This window comes from Agelaius phoeniceus, chromosome W (assembly GCF_051311805.1).
Source record: "Agelaius phoeniceus isolate bAgePho1 chromosome W, bAgePho1.hap1, whole genome shotgun sequence".
Classification (NCBI taxonomy): Eukaryota; Metazoa; Chordata; class Aves; order Passeriformes; family Icteridae; genus Agelaius; species Agelaius phoeniceus.
In genome coordinates this window covers 938,259-953,485 of record NC_135301.1, presented here as the reverse complement: position 1 = coordinate 953,485, position 15,227 = coordinate 938,259, and the positions used below count along the sequence as shown (strand labels likewise).

Genomic DNA, 15,227 nt, shown 5'->3' with positions numbered 1-15,227 from the left:
GAAGAAGAAAAAGAAGTTGTTGTTGTTGTTACAGCCCTGGCAAAATCTTTGGTTCTAGCTAATAAAGGAAGTTAGTTGAAATAAAAAAAAGAAAAAAAACATGGGTTTTTTTCCTTCACTGTTGTATTCGTTGGTGGTAGATGGTGTGTTGTTTTATTTCTTGGTCTTATTAACTCTGTGTAAATAGTTTTTTGAGTGAAGCTAACTTTCTGGACGGGTTGGTTTGTATTTGAGGTAGGATTAATTTCAAGAGGTTTCTTTCCTAGACTTCTGATAGGTCTTCCTGGGATTTTGGTTTTGTTTACTGCATGTATCAACAGAGAGATTTGGTAGGGCCAGCTGGGCTGCTGGAGTTTTGGGTGTTAATTTATTAGATGGCTTTTGTTAAACACAGAATAATTATGTAAGTTAACAGCAAATTACCCAATTTATCTAGGTATGCTACCTAAACACAATGCTTTAATGTCTTACCATTTTTCTGTTGTTCTGCTCCAAGCAGTTGTGTCAAAAAAGAAAGCGCTGTTATTTTTCTGAAGAGCTTTCTTCTATAACAAGGCCTTTACTCCCTTTGAATTTGAGTCAGAGGAGCCAAACAGCTGCAGCCGCTCTGAGGGCTTTTATATTTGGTGGGATTAGCCCTCTCCCTTTTCTCAGGCATCATGGGAATGGGAGGCGGGCACCATCAGGGGTATATTAACCCCAGCCTTTGCTGAGGGGTTTCATTCCCTCTCTGGGATGTGCTGGGGTGAGGGCTCTCCTGTCATTTCAGTGAAGAGCCTCTTTCAGCTTATCTCAGCTTGCTTTCAGCAGGTGTTTCTGGGCATCTAAAGCAATAGAGGCTTGGAAGATCCTGTGAAGAAAATGGCATGGAATACAGGGAGTATTTAAGGTGACGATTTCAGATTTGGTGTTTAGGGGTGATAAAGTGCATTTGCAATTTCTGGTTTTGTTCTTATTTCGTGTTTTTATTGTTTTTAGGAGGTGTACAGCTTCCAGAGATCCCAGGTTGTGTCCAGCACAGCACTTCTTTCAGCAGATTGATCATGTCACAGGAGGCATCTGCCCAGTGTCAAAAATGATGTTTGAGATGGAGGCTTCAGGTGAGTTGAGGGTTGTGACTGGGAGAGGGAGGGTGAGCAGGTGTCCAGTTAGGAGTTATTGGGGGGCAGGGGGGTTTGCAGGCAGCAGGGTGAGAAAGGGTGTTTATTTGAGGGCCCCCCCACGCAGGGCTTTTCAGAAGCATAGCAGAGGCATTCCCATGTCTTCCTCACACAAGGTCATCCAGTGCACCCACAGGAATGCCATTTAACTGTGCTTTTCTCTAACCCAGGTGCCACTAATAGTAAAGGCCACAGCCTTGGAATCAGGATGAAGGTGGAGCCTGAAGGAGCCAGGCACACTCAGGAGAGGGCCAGTAGCTGACTTGCTGGGATTTGGCCCACATAACTCTGAACTCATACTTTGGTTTTGGTTTTCTTTATTGTAGCTGACCGAGAGGCTAACAGGCGATCACGGGGCCCTCCGAGGCAGACTCATTTCAGGTGCAACGTGGATTCACATCGCCGATCATCCAAAAGATAAGTCTGGGTCACGGCCTGGAGAAGGGAGAGCAGCGGGTTGGGAGTTCCTGGGACAGATTGAAAAATTAGCAGAGGGAAAAGCAATCTTCTCCAAGGGGCCTCTTAGGACAGCTAAGGGGAGAGACTCCACATTTGATGGCAGCGTGCAGGCGGGCAGGGCAGAGCAGTTCCGGTCCACGTCGTGTTGTCGGGTGTACCGTGTTACCTACTGTGTCTTTGGGGTCCCTTTTGCCTTTTCCCCTCGAGGCCCTCACCACAAGCATAATGTGTCGTGTTTAACGTCCCCCCGTTGGTCACGTTCTGTGTCACGGGTGTCTGCACATGTTTGTGCCGGAGCTGCTCTGCCCTGCCGCAGAGGCTGCTGCAACAGGACAAGGCTCAGGGACACGCAGTTTGTGGGGTGTGGCCGGACTCTAGATGATATTCCTAGATAGACAGAAGATGTTTGGAGCTGTGAAGATATCCTGCAGCCCTTTGACGTTTGTCCTCGCTTTCTTTCAGACACAGAAGGATAAAATCCAGGGCAAAATCCATCCACCCATCCCGAGTGAGGAGGTTCCCCCGAGCAGGTCAGTCACCGTTTGTCTCTGCAGGGAGAGTGTCAAGTGTGACTCTGTTACAGCTCTGTTCTTTTTCTTTTTAGGAAGTAAAGCTGGACATCAGCAGTCAAGGTGAGGTGGGCAAGGTGAGCATTGAGTAGCGTACAGAAGCAGTTAGTTGTTATTGCTCCAGTCTCACTTTGCGGTGCAGCTCTAAGCATCCGTTCCTGTTTCTGCGCTTCAGGCAATCCACTCGGAGTAGGCCAAGCCCCAGTCACCAACCGGCCGACGCGCCGGGTTTGCCGCTCTCCCGAGCCCTGGGGAAGAATCCCGGGACTCGGCGATGAAGCCTCTGCCTTTTCTGTTTAAAGGTGTCACCAGGGCAGCCTTCAGCAATGGCCGAGGAGTTGCGGTGAGTCAGGGAGGTAGGGAGGAGGAGCGAGGCTCCGCTCAGGTTTCAGCAGCGCCACATCCCCTCGTCTCCTCTTAGCCCAGGCGTGCCCCACGACGATGGCGTCAGCCTCCGAGTGCGGCTGAAGCGTGCGGCCCCAGGAGCCGGGCATTCTTGGGAAAAGAGTGAGTGGCAGAATTGTTGGGTTTTGGCCAATGTGCTGCTGAGGTTATGCATTGATATTTTGTTTTCTTTATTGGAGCAGACGAAGAAACAACAGGAAGTTGTTGAACAACAGTGCCAGCAGGACCTTCCCAGCTGTCGAGGCAGCCTTCCCTTGCACCTGACACAGACCGGCATCCCCAGATGTCTGAGAGATAAGTAGAGGGCCATGACCCACAGAGGGGATGAAACCAGGGCGCAGGGCAGGGACCCACCGGGAGGGGTTTTTGAGTCCGCTTTGGAGACGGGGGTGTCCACGAAGCGGCCCCTTAGGCCTGGGGGGGAAATAAAAGCAAAGTCTCACTTTTGATCCCAGTGCTGAGGTGCGCAGGGCAGAGCAGTCCTGGTGTGTATTGTGTCATTTGTCTATTGTGTGTTCTGTGTGGTTGGATGTGTCATGTCTTTTACCTTAGGCCTTTGAGGAGCCTAGCAGAAACCCTGGCATCATTGTTAGCATCTGTAATCTCTGCATTCCTTGGCCTGGTACCCAGGCCATTGACCTTTTGACTCGGGAGCTCCGACAGGCATCAGAACTGCATCTCTCTTTGGAAGCATCCAGTCAGGTGGCTTTTCAGGTCTTGTTCTGAGCTGCATGGACAGCCGTGCTCCTCAGTGCTCCGTTATGACGGATTAGGCTTTGTAAGAATGCGAGGTTAGGGAGAGGATTCTGACCGTAGGATTCCTGGGTGTCCATCTTTGCAGTTCTTGGAATAAATCTTTCAGCCAGCATCTTCCTCCAGGGTTCTCTGAGCCTCATCAGTTTGCCATCAGTCTCACCTCGGTCATCTCCTTTTGCATTCTCTGAGTCCTTGCAGCCACTTTCCTTGCCAGGAGATTTCTGTTCCTGTTGTGTCCCCCCTGTCTGTCACGTCCTGTCCCGTGTCACGGGTGTCTGCACACATTTGTGCCGGAGCTGCTCTGCCCTGCCACATAGCCTGGTGCAGTAGGAGAAGTCCCTGGGAGTTTGTAATGTGGGGTGTAGTGGGACTCTAGATGGGATTTGTAGATGGACACAAGACGTCTGGAGCTCCTAAGTTATCCTGCAACAGTTTGAGTTTTGTCCTAACTTTTTTTTCAGATTCAGATGGATTAAATGTGTGCCAGAGGGCCCCATCCCGGGTGAGGGGTTTCCCCCGTGCAGGTGAGGCCCCGTTTGTCTCTGCAGCAGAAGTGTAAATGATGCCTCTGTTACAGCACTGTTCTTTGTCTTTCTTTTTAGGAAGTAAATGTGGATACCAGCAGTCAAGGTGAGCAGTGGAGAGCAGTAGTTTTTATTGCTCAGGTCTCAATTTCTGGTGCAGCTCTAAGCTTCCATTCTCGTTTGTGTACTTTAGGCAATCCACTCAGAGTATGCCAAGCCCCCGTCACCAGCCAGCCGATGCTCTGGGTTTCCTGCAAATGTGAAGCCTGTGGATGCATTACAGGACTTGGTGATGAAACCCTGAACTTTTCTATTTAAAGGTGCCATCCAGGTGGCCTCCGGCAGCTGCCCAGGAGTTGTGGTGAGTCAGGGAAGTAGGGGGGAGGAGCGAGGGTCCACTCAGGTTTCAGCCGTGCCAAATCACCTCATCTCCTCTTAACCCAGGCGTCCACTGTGGCGACGGCCTCGGTCTCTGAGCGTGCCCGAAGCATGCGGCCCGAGCAGCTGAGCGTTCTTAGGAGCACGGTGAGTAGCAGACTTGTGGGGTTTTGGCCAATGTGGTGCCACGATCAGGCATTGATGTTTGGTTTTCTTTAATACAGCTGTCGAAGAGACACCAGCCCGGTGCCAGCAGGACCTTCCCGGCTGACGAGGTGGCCTTTCTTTGCACCTGAGACCGGCATCCCCAGATGTCTGAGAGAGAAGTAGAGGGCTACGACCCCCAGGGGGGATGAAAGCAGGGTGCTGGTTTGGGAAATCCTGCGATGGGTTTTTGAGTCCCCTTTGGAGGTGGGGGGGTGTCCATGAAGTGGCCCCTTAGGCCCCATAAAAGCAAAATCTCACTTTTGATCCCAGTGCTGAGGTGCGCTGGGCAGAGCGGTCCCGGTGTGTATTGTGTCCCTTGTCTATTGTGCATTATGTGTTGTTTGGGTATCTCATGTCTCTTACCTTAGCCTTTTCAGGGTCCTGTCAGAAACCTTGGCATTGTTCTTATCGTCTGTGATCTCTGCATTTCTTGGCCTGGCACCCATGCCTTACAACCTTTGCCTGGGGAGCTCAGACATGTATCAGAATTGCATCTCTCTTTGGAAGCATCCAGTCAGATGTCTTTTCAGGTCTTGTTCTGAGCTGTATGGACAGCTGTGCCCTGCCAGGATCCATTATGGCAGATTAGGACTTGAAAGAATGTGAGGACCGGTAGAGGCTTCTGACCGGTCTGATTCTCGGGCATCCATCTTTGCAGTTCTTGGAATAAATCATTCAGTTAGCATCTTCTTCCATCAGTGTTTTCTGAGCCACATCAGCTTGCCATCAGTCTCACCTCAGTCATCTCATTTGGCATGCTCTCGTTGCTCGCAGTAATCCTTTTTGCCAAGAGATTTCTGTCTGTGTTGTGTGCCCATTGTTTGTTGTGTCCTGTCTGTCCTGTGTCACAGGTGTCTGCACATATTTGTGCCGGAGCTGCTCTGCCCTGCTGCATAGCCTTTTGTAATAGGACAAGCCCTGGGGAGTTGAAATTTTTCATGTGGGGTGTACTTGGACTCTAGATGCTGTTCCTAGATTGATATAAGGTGTTTGCAGCTTTTGAGTCATCCTGCAGGTGTTTGACATATGTTCTAACTCTCTTGCAGGTGCAGATGCATCCATGGCAGAGCACCCCATCCCGGGTGAGGGGGTTCCCCATAGCGGGTCAGTCACCATTTGTCTGTGCAGGGGATGTGTCAAGTGTGACCCTGTTACAGCGCTGTTCTTTGTCTTTATTTTTAGCAAGTATAGCAGGATCTCAGCAGTCAAGTTCAAGAGGGTAAGGTGAGCAGTAGCCTTTCTTGTTGCTGAGGTCTCAATTCCTGGGGCAAGTCTAAGTCTCCATTCTCATTTTTGTGCCTTAGGCCATCTGCTCGGAGCATGCCAAGCTCCCATCCCCAACGGGCCGCCAGACCGGGTTTGCCGCTCTCGCGAGCCCCGCGTTCCGGGCAGCCGTCAGGAACCGCCGAGGAGTTGCGGTGAGTCAGGGAAGTAGGGAGGAGGAGTGAGGGTCCACTCAGGTTTCAGCAATGCCACGTCACCTCCTGTCCACTTAACCCAGGCGCACCCCATGACGATGGCATCGGCCTCCGAGCGCGGCCGGAGCGTGCGACCCGAAGAGCCGGGCCTTCTTAGGAGAAGGGTGAGTAGCAGACTTGTGGGGTTTTGGCCAATGTGGTGCCAGGATCAGGCATTGATGTTTGGTTTCCTTTGATATAGCTGTCTAAGAGACAACGGCCCGGTGCCAGCAGTACCTTCCCAGCTGACGAGGTGGCCTTCCTTCGCACCTGACATGGACTGGGATTTCCATATGTCCAAGAGATAAGTCAAGGGCTACGACCCACAGAGGGGATGAAAGCAGGGTGCTGGGTTGGGGCTCCTGGGGGGGAGGGGGTTGAGTTGTCTCTGGAGATGAGGGTAGCCAAGATGTGGCCCCTTAGGCCACATAAAAGGAAAGTCTCACTTTTGATCACAGTGCTGAGGTGCGCAGGGCAGAGCAGTCCCGGTGTGTATCGTGTCCCTTGTCTTTTGTGTATTATGTGATGTTTGGGTATCTCATGTCTCTTATCTTAGCCCTGTGAAGGGCCTGTCAGAAACCTTGGCGCCATTCTTAGAATCTGTGATCTCAGTGTTCCTCAGCCTGGTGCCCAGGCCATGGAACCTTTGACTCGGGAGCTCCGACAGGCATCAGAACTGCATCTCTCTTTGGAAGCATCCAGTCAGGTGGCTTTTCAGGTCTTGTTCTGAGCTGCATGGACAGCCGTGCTCCACAATGCTCCATTTCAACGGATTAGGCTTTGTAAGAATGCGAGGTTAGGGTGAGGATTCTGACCATAGGATTCCTGGGTATCCATCTTTGCAGTTCTTGGAATAAATCTTTCAGCCAGCATCTTCCTCCAGGGTTCTCTGAGCCTCATCAGTTTGCTATCTGTCTCATCTCGGTCATCTCCTTTTGCGTTCTCTGAGTCCTTGCAGCCACTTTCCTTGCCAGGAGATTTCTGTTCCTGTTGTGTCCCCCCTGTCTGTCACGTCCTGTCCCGTGTCACGGGTGTCAGCACACACATTTGTGCCGGAGCTGCTCTGCCCTGCCGCATAGCCTGGTGCAGTAGGAGAAGTCCCTGGGAGTTTGTAATGTGGGGTGTAGTGGGACTCTAGATGGGATTTGTAGATGGACACAAGACGTCTGGAGCTCCTAAGTTATCCTGCAACAGTTTGAGTTTTGTCCTAACTTTTTTTTCAGATTCAGATGGATTAAATGTGTGCCAGAGGGCCCCATCCCGGGTGAGGGGTTTCCCCCGTGCAGGTGAGGCCCCGTTTGTCTCTGCAGCAGAAGTGTGTATGGTGACTCTGTTACAGCACTGTTCTTTGTCTTTCTTTTTAGGAAGCAGATGTGGATACCAGCTGTCAAGGTGAGCAGTGGAGAGCAGTAGTTGTTATTGCTCAGGTCTCAATTTCTGGTGCAGCTCTAAGCTTCCATTCTCGTTTGTGCACTTTAGGCAATCCACTCGGAGTATGCCAAGCCCCTGTCACCAGCCGGCCGATGCACCGGGTTTCCTGCAAATGTGAGCCCTGTGGATGCATTACAGGACTTGGTGATGAAACCCTGAACTTTTCTATTTAAAGGTGCCATCCAGGTGGCCTCCGGCAGCTGCCCAGGAGTTGTGGTGAGTCAGGGAAGTAGGGGGGAGGAGCGAGGGTCCACTCAGGTTTCAGCCGTGCCAAATCACCTCATCTCCTCTTAACCCAGGCGTCCCCTGTGATGACGGCCTCGGTCTCTGAGCGTGCCCGAAGCATGCGGCCCGAGCAGCTGAGCGTTCTTAAGAGAAGGGTGAGGAGCAGACTTGTGGGGTTTTGGCCAATGTGGTGCCACGATCAGGCATTGATGTTTGGTTTTCTTTAATACAGCTGTCGAAGAGACACCAGCCTGGTGCCAGCAGGACCTTCCCAGCTGACGAGGTGGCCTTTCTTTGCACCTGAGACCGGCATCCCCAGATGTCTGAGAGAGAAGTAGAGGGCCACGACCCCCAGGGGGGATGAAAGCAGGGTGCTGGTTTGGGAATTACTGGGAGGGGGGGATTTGAGTCCGCTTTGGAGGTGAGTAGCTTTGGAGGTGGGGGGGTGTCCATGAAGTGGCCCCTTAGGCCCCATAAAAGCAAAATCTCACTTTTGATCCCAGTGCTGAGGTGAGCGGGGCAGAGCAGTCCCAGTGTGTATTGTGTCACTTGTCTTTTGTGTATTATGTGTTGTTGGATATCTCATGTCTTTTATCATAGCCCTTTGAGGGGCCTGTCAGAAACCTTGGCACCAGTCTTAGTATCTGTACTCTCAGCGTTCCTTGCCCTGGCACCGATGCCATGGAACTTTTAACTCGGCAGCTCAGACAGGTATCAGAATGGCAACTCTTTTTCGAAGCATCCAGTCAGATGTCTTTTCAGGTCTTGTTCTGAGCTGTATGGACAGCTGCACCCTGCAAGGTTCTGTTATGATGGATTAGGACTTGTAAGAATGTGGGGACAGGTAGAGGCTTCTGACCGTAGGATTCTCGGGCATCCATCTTTGCAGTTCTTGGAATAAATCATTCAGTTAGCATCTTGTTCCTCCAGGGTTCTCTGAACTTCATCAGCCCGCCATCAGTTTCACCTCGGTCCTCTAATTTTGCATCCTCTTGGTGCTCGCTGTCATTTTCCTTACCCAGAGATTTCTGTTCCTGTTGTGTCCCCGTTGTTTGTCCTGTCCTGTGTCACGGGTGTCTGCACACATTTGTGCTGGAGCTGCTCTGCCTTGCTGCATAGCCTGGTGCAATAGGAGAAGTCCCGGGGACTTGATGTTTGTAATGTGGGGTGTCGTTGGACTCTAGGTGGGATTTGTAGATGGGCACAAGATGTCTGGAGCTCTTAAGTTATCCTGCAGCTCTTTGATTTTTGTCCTTTCTTTCAGGTGCAGAAGGATGAAATCCAGGGCAGAGCCCCCCATCCCGGGTGAGGGGATTCCCCCGAGCAGGTCAGTCACTGTTTGTCTCTGTAGAGAGAGCATAAATGATGGCTCTCTTTTTAGGAAGTCAAGGCCGAGTGGGCGAGGTGAGCATTGAGTAGTGTACAGAAGCAGTTGTTTTTGCTGATGTCTCAGTTTCTGGTGCAGCTCTTAGCATCTCCACTTTTTATTTTAGGTGGTCCACTTGCTGTCTATCCTGGCCGGGCATGCCCATTCCAGCTGTGTGCAGCTTAAGGTATCAGTGTGGCATCCTTGTCAGATTTGGGAGGTTGTGTTTTCACAGTGTCTCAGCATGCTTTTCTGCTTTGTTTCTTTGCAGGTGCTGTCGCTGCCCTAGGCATGCCAAGGAACAGAGGAGGGCAGGTGAGTCGGTGTTTAGGCAGGCTGACTCACAGGTGAGTGTTACACAGCAGCATGCTCAGTGTGTACCTATTCTTTTTGCAGGTATCTTCTGGGCAGCCTCTGGAGTCAAATCAAGATTTGAGGTGGGCCGGGGCAGGGGTGCGGAGGAGCCCTGGGGATTACTGTTTTTGACGGCAATAGTCACCTTTTCTGTTTTGTCTTAGGTACCCTGAGGAGCCTCGTAGCCAAAGGTTGGAAACAACAGCACCGAGGCACACACGGAGCACATTTCACCATCCACGTCCGACCGAGGATGGATTTTGTCTGCTCCTTTTCCAAAAGATAAGTGTCGGGGCCAGCAGTTGGGAGAAGGGGAAAAACCTTTACTATCACAGAGGGCAATTTGATGTCAGCTTAGCGGAGAGGTCTGTAGTGGGACCAGCTCTCTGGAAGAAGAGGAAGAAGAGGGAGAGGATTTCTCCTCAGCCTGACCAGAGCCTTTGCCGGGCAGGGCAGTTCCGACCCATCTCAGGATTCTCGTGAACTTTGCGTTGTCTGCCTTCCTCGGCCCGACGTCGTCACGGATCTTTCCCCTGAGGAGCTTGCCTTCACGTCCGGAGCTACAGCCACGGTCACCCGGCCGTCGGCTTCCTTCTCTAGGCTTGCTGAGCCTCTCGAGCATCCTCTTAACTGCTGTGGCACTAACTTCTTTTAACGAGTTACATTTCATCATCACATGCTATCGTCATAGGGCTTCCTCTCCTTTGGCATCATCAGCCTCTGGCACATCTTGCGCTAGGCATCTCGGGTGCCTAAGGGGACAGTGCCAGGCAGTTGCCACTTGTCTCTGTGTCTATGTTGTCCGTGTCTGTGTTGTCCGTGTCTGTGTCCGTTGTCTTCCACGTCATAGGCCTTTATTACGTCTCAATGCTTTATCGGCACTATTCTGTGCCATATAGGCTGTATTCTACTCACGTTCCTTTCTGGATATCCCTTATTCTGGCATCTTTACATTTTTACTCTTTGAGACAGGAATGTCTCAAACGGACAAGATGTTCTCATCCATCTTCCTTCTCACTACCAGCTTTGGTAGTGCCTTTTTTTCCATGCCATTTTCTTGGACTGCTAGAGGGAGTGTCTTGCACCCTCCTCATGTGACTGCAGTACTTCTATAGGTTCCATCTTCTCAAGGGTATAGGACTCAAGAATTCATCTTCCAGCGAGTTATCTCAAGTCCTGGCTTATATTGTGTGTACCTGTGCTGGCTTATACTGTATGTACCTACCCTCTATGTACACTTGCACTGTATGCATCGACTTAGATTGTTGTGTGTACTTATATTGTACCACTTATGGTTGGAGCTGCCCTGCCCGGGCACGTAGTCACAGTCAGGTAGAAGAGTTATAAAAACTTTACTGTTCATCTGTCTTTTATGGGATTTTGGGTAGAAAACTTATTGGTCCAGAGTGGAGACAAGTCCTAGCTGTCAGATAGCCACTCGTTGACCGCTTCCTGTCGTCTCACAGGTCCCCGAGGCTACCGATTTCCCCAGAACCTACCAACTGACGTCAAGGAGCGCAGCCAGAAGATGTGTGGCAGCACGTTCTTCAGCGTCTCGAGTAAGGGCCGCAGCGAGTGTGTAAGTGGGAAGAGCGTGTGAGCGTGTGTGAGAGCATGTGTCTGTGTCTGTCTGCGTCTGCTCATCTCTGCATGTGTCAGCGCATGCCGACTGGATTACTGGATTTAACCTTGTGTGTGTGACTTTTGCTTTTCAAGTTTTTCAACTCATTTTTAAATTTAGAATAAAAAATCCCCAGCTGGGTTTCCCCCCCGCCGGCTGTTTTTTTTTCCTCGGTCCCAGTCGGTCTGTGAGGCGACGCTCATCACCAGAGTTTGGGCGCGGACTGTCCAGGGACCGGGGTTTTTGTCAGGCAGGAAGATTTTTTTTGAGGCTCCCGGGAACCACGTTCCCGAGGACCAATGATTGCTGGGGTGTAATTTAGCAGTTGTGATGAGAGGGATGGTGACTTCGTGTGTCATCTGAAGGGGGTGTTAATTGTAGATGAGTGTTGTTTTTTGTGTGCTTTTGTTGTTTTGGGTTTCCTATAACAATAAATCCACATGTAAAGAAAATAGAAAAAGGTTATCATCTTGTGTTAATATGTGTGTTGTATTGCTCTGTATTGCAGGGTGAGCACAGGGTGAACTCTCTCCTCCTTGCTGTGACACCTGGGCTGGCAGGGATGACACAGTGACCTCGGCCGGCCGATGCTGCCTGTGCCATCACCTGGCACTGACGTGTTTGATGAAAATGCTTTTGCTGGGATTTTTCTCCTGAGAAGCCTCAGAACAGAAATGGAACCAATAACGATCTGCTGGCTGTGGAGTGTGGGCTGGAGATGGTTTAGCAACAGGGGCATCTTGGATTAGTCTCCTGTGCAGTGTCTACTTGATGACCAATCATGGTCCAGCTGCGTCGGGGCTGTGAGCAGTCCCAGGTTTTTATTATTTTATTTTATTTTATTATTTTTATTATTCATTCCTTTCCAGCTTTCTGATGTCTCCTTGCTCTTTTAGTATAGTTCTACTATCTCATTTTCTTTTAATATAATAGAGATCATAAAATAATATTTCAGCCTTCTGAGAGGTGGAGTCAAGATTCTCGTCTCTTCCCTCGTCCTGGGGACCCTCAAACACCGCCACAATCAGCAGCCGAGCGGGTTTGTGCGGTCCCGAGTCGGCAGACACTGGGGGGCAGCCCTGACACGGCCGAGAGCAGGGAGACACTGTCTGTGCCCCGAGGGTACTGCGGGCACCTGGGCTGGGGGGAGACACTCTCTGTGTGTGCCCCGAGGGAACTGAGGGCACCTGGGCTGGGGGGAGACACTCTCTGTGCCCCGAGGGTGCTGAGGGCACCTGGGCTGGGCCCCTGTGCAGCACAAGAGACACCAGAGACAGCGGTAGATGATAAAGGGCCGACTCTTAGCAGGGGTTAATCCAAGGTTTTATTAGGAGTCCCAAAGGAGCTCCTGCACCTCAGGGGCCTCCTGCCAAGAGCCCCAGGGAGATGTGCCAAGGTTACATTTAAAGGGAGGTGGAAACCGAAAGTAGATAACATTTTACCAACCAATAAGTGACCCTAAGGGATGGATGCTGGGGCATAGACATACAGGACAGCGTATGGGGCAAGGCTCGGGGGGCTGACCCCTGGCCTCTGGCTGATCACTGGACGACTTGGACCGAAACTTCTGCATGGAGGGGATGGGAGGCTGAGTGATTGACAGAGAGCCAGGGTGGGGGTTTGGGGATGATCTCATCCTGGGAGAGGGATAACACAGGTAGAAGGAGGGGGGTACAGTTTGGGATAAACGATTTGGGAAAAATATGGGGATACAAAACAAAACTACTTCAAAGTATTATAAAGTATAAAAATGCACTACAGCAGGTTTGGGCAGTACCAAATGAAATGTAATAAAATAAATAAATATAATAAATAAAATATAAAATATAAATAAATAAATAATTTCTATTCTTTAAAAATAGAAAAATTAAAAATAAAAATTAAATAAAAGTAAAAAACCAAAATAATTTAAAATAAATGAAAAACAAAATAAAAACTGTAAAGTGCTGTAAAGTGCTGTAAGAGTTCCATAAAAGGTAGTGCCGTAATGCAAGACCCTCAAACACCACCACAATCACCAGCTTGAGTTGGTCTGGGCAGCACTAAATAAAAAAAAAATAAAAACCTTTAAGAAGAGAAAAATTAAAAATAAAAAAAAAAAATAAGAAAAATAAAATAAAAGCTTTAAAAATAGAAAAATAAAAATTATAAAATTAATGCTTTAAAAATAGGGAAATTAAAAATAAAAAATAAAATTAAAAAATAAAATTAAAGCTCTAAAAATAAAAAAATTAAAAATAAAAATTAAATAAAAAATAAAAATAAAAAAGTAAATGCTTTAAAAATAGAAAACTTTAAACTTAAAAAAATAAAAAATAAAAATCTTTAGAAATAGAAAAATTAAAAATAGTAAGTAAATTTAAAAAATAAAAAATAAAATAAAAAACGTTAAATATAGAAAAATTAAAAATAATAAGTAAATAAAAAATAAAATTAAAAAATAAAATAAAAATGCTTTAAAAATAGAAAAATTTAAAATAAAAATTAAATAAAAGTAAAAAAACAAAATTAATTTAAAATAAATGAAAAACAAAATAAAAACTGTAAAGTGCTGTAAGAGTTCCATAAAAGGTAGTGCCGTAATGCAAGACCCTCAAACACCACCACAATCACCAGCTTGAGTTGGTCTAGGCAGCACTAAATAAAAAAAAATAAAAACTTTAAAAATAGAAAAAAATATAAATTTAATCAAAAATAAAATAAAAAAATAAAATAAATTCCTTATAAATAGAAAAATTAAAAATAAAAATTAAATAAAAAATATGACTAGAAAAATAAAATGTGTTTTAAAAATAGAAAAATAAAAAATAAAATTAAAAAATAAAATTAAAGCCCTAAAAATAGAAAAATTTTTTAAAAATTAAATTAAAAACAAAATGCTTTAAAAATAGAAAAATTAAAAATTAAATAAAAAATAAAATTTAAAAAATAAAATAAAAAGCTTTAGAAATAGAAAAATTAAAAATAATAAGTAAATAAAAAATAGAATTAGAAAAATAAAAGCTTGAAAAATTAAAAATAAACATTAAGTAAAAAAAAATTTAAAAAAAAAACCAAAAATAGATTAAAAGCAAAATAAAAACCGTAAAGTGCGGTAAAGTACCATAAAAGTTCCATAAAGGGTAATGCCATAAAGCGCGACTGTCGTAAAAGGTGCCGTAAAGCGCGACTGTCGTAAAAGGTGCCGTAAATCGCGACTGTCGTAAAAGGTGCCGTAAAGCGCGACTGTCGCAAAAGGTGCCGTAAAGCGCGACTGTCGCAAAAGGTGCCGTAAATCGCGACTGTCGCAAAAGGTGTCGTAAAGCGCGACTGTCGCAAAATGTGTCGTAAAGCGCGACTGTCGTAAAACAGCCGTAAAGCGCGACTGTCGCAAAACCGTCGTAAAGCGCGAGTGTCGTAAAAGGTGCCGTAAAGCGCGACTGTCGCAAAAGGTGTCGTAAAGCGCGACTGTCGTAAAAGGTGCCGTAAAACGCGACTGTCGCAAAAGGTGTCGTAAAGCGCGACTGTCGTAAAAGGTGTCGTAAAGCGCGACTGTTGTAAAAATGTCGTAAATCGCGACTGCCGTAAAATTGTGCTGTAAAGCGCGACTGCCGTAAAATTGTGCCGTACAGGCTGGCGGCGCCCTGGCCGACAAGGGGTGCCGTACAAGATGGCGAGGGCCGCCCGAGTGGGCGTGTCCTGGGCGGGGCGCCGTGTCGACGGGCTGACGTCATTAGGCGGCACTCTGCCTGCAGTGCGCCGATGCAGACGGCAGGGGGCGCTGTGCCTGTAGTGCGCCAAAGCAAACGGCAGGGGGCGCTCTGCCTGCAGTGCGCCGATGCAGACGGCAGGGGGCGCTGTGCCTGTTGTGCGCCGATGCAGACGGCAGGGGGCGCTCTGCCTGCAGTGCGCCCATGCAGACGGCAGGGGGCGCTCTGCCTGCAGTGCGCCCATGCAGACGGCAGGGGGCGCTGTGCCTGCAGTGCGCCAAAGCAGACGGCAGGGGGCGATGTATAAATAGAGTATAAAGTATAATCTATATAGAAGAAGAAATAAATGCTCTATGTTACCTGCAGCTGTAGAAAATTTCAGGCTCCCATGGAGGAAATAGTTTTCCTAAAATCATTGCCGTTTTGGGGTTTTTTGCACTCCCCAGTCGGCTGAACGTTTCTACTGCTGCTTTTTTTTATTCTAAAGCTAGAATGGAAAGCCAAGATTAGAAATACAGCGAAAGAAAGAGAGAAAGAATTAAAGAGAGAGAGAGACAAAGAGACAGAGACAGAAAGAAAGAGAGAGAAAGAAATAAAGAGAGACAGAAAGAAAGAGAGAGACAGAA

General features: G+C 48.0%; 1 long non-coding RNA gene across 1 annotated transcript; it reads left to right on the top strand.

Moving 5' to 3' along the window:
* The first annotated feature begins 4,486 nt into the window (after positions 1-4,486).
* On the top strand, positions 4,487-5,914 carry LOC143696625 (uncharacterized). Its single transcript, XR_013186016.1, has 3 exons — positions 4,487-4,614; positions 5,505-5,540; positions 5,641-5,914. It is a non-coding gene; the product is annotated as an uncharacterized LOC143696625 (long non-coding RNA).
* The last annotated feature ends 9,313 nt before the right edge of the window (positions 5,915-15,227 follow it).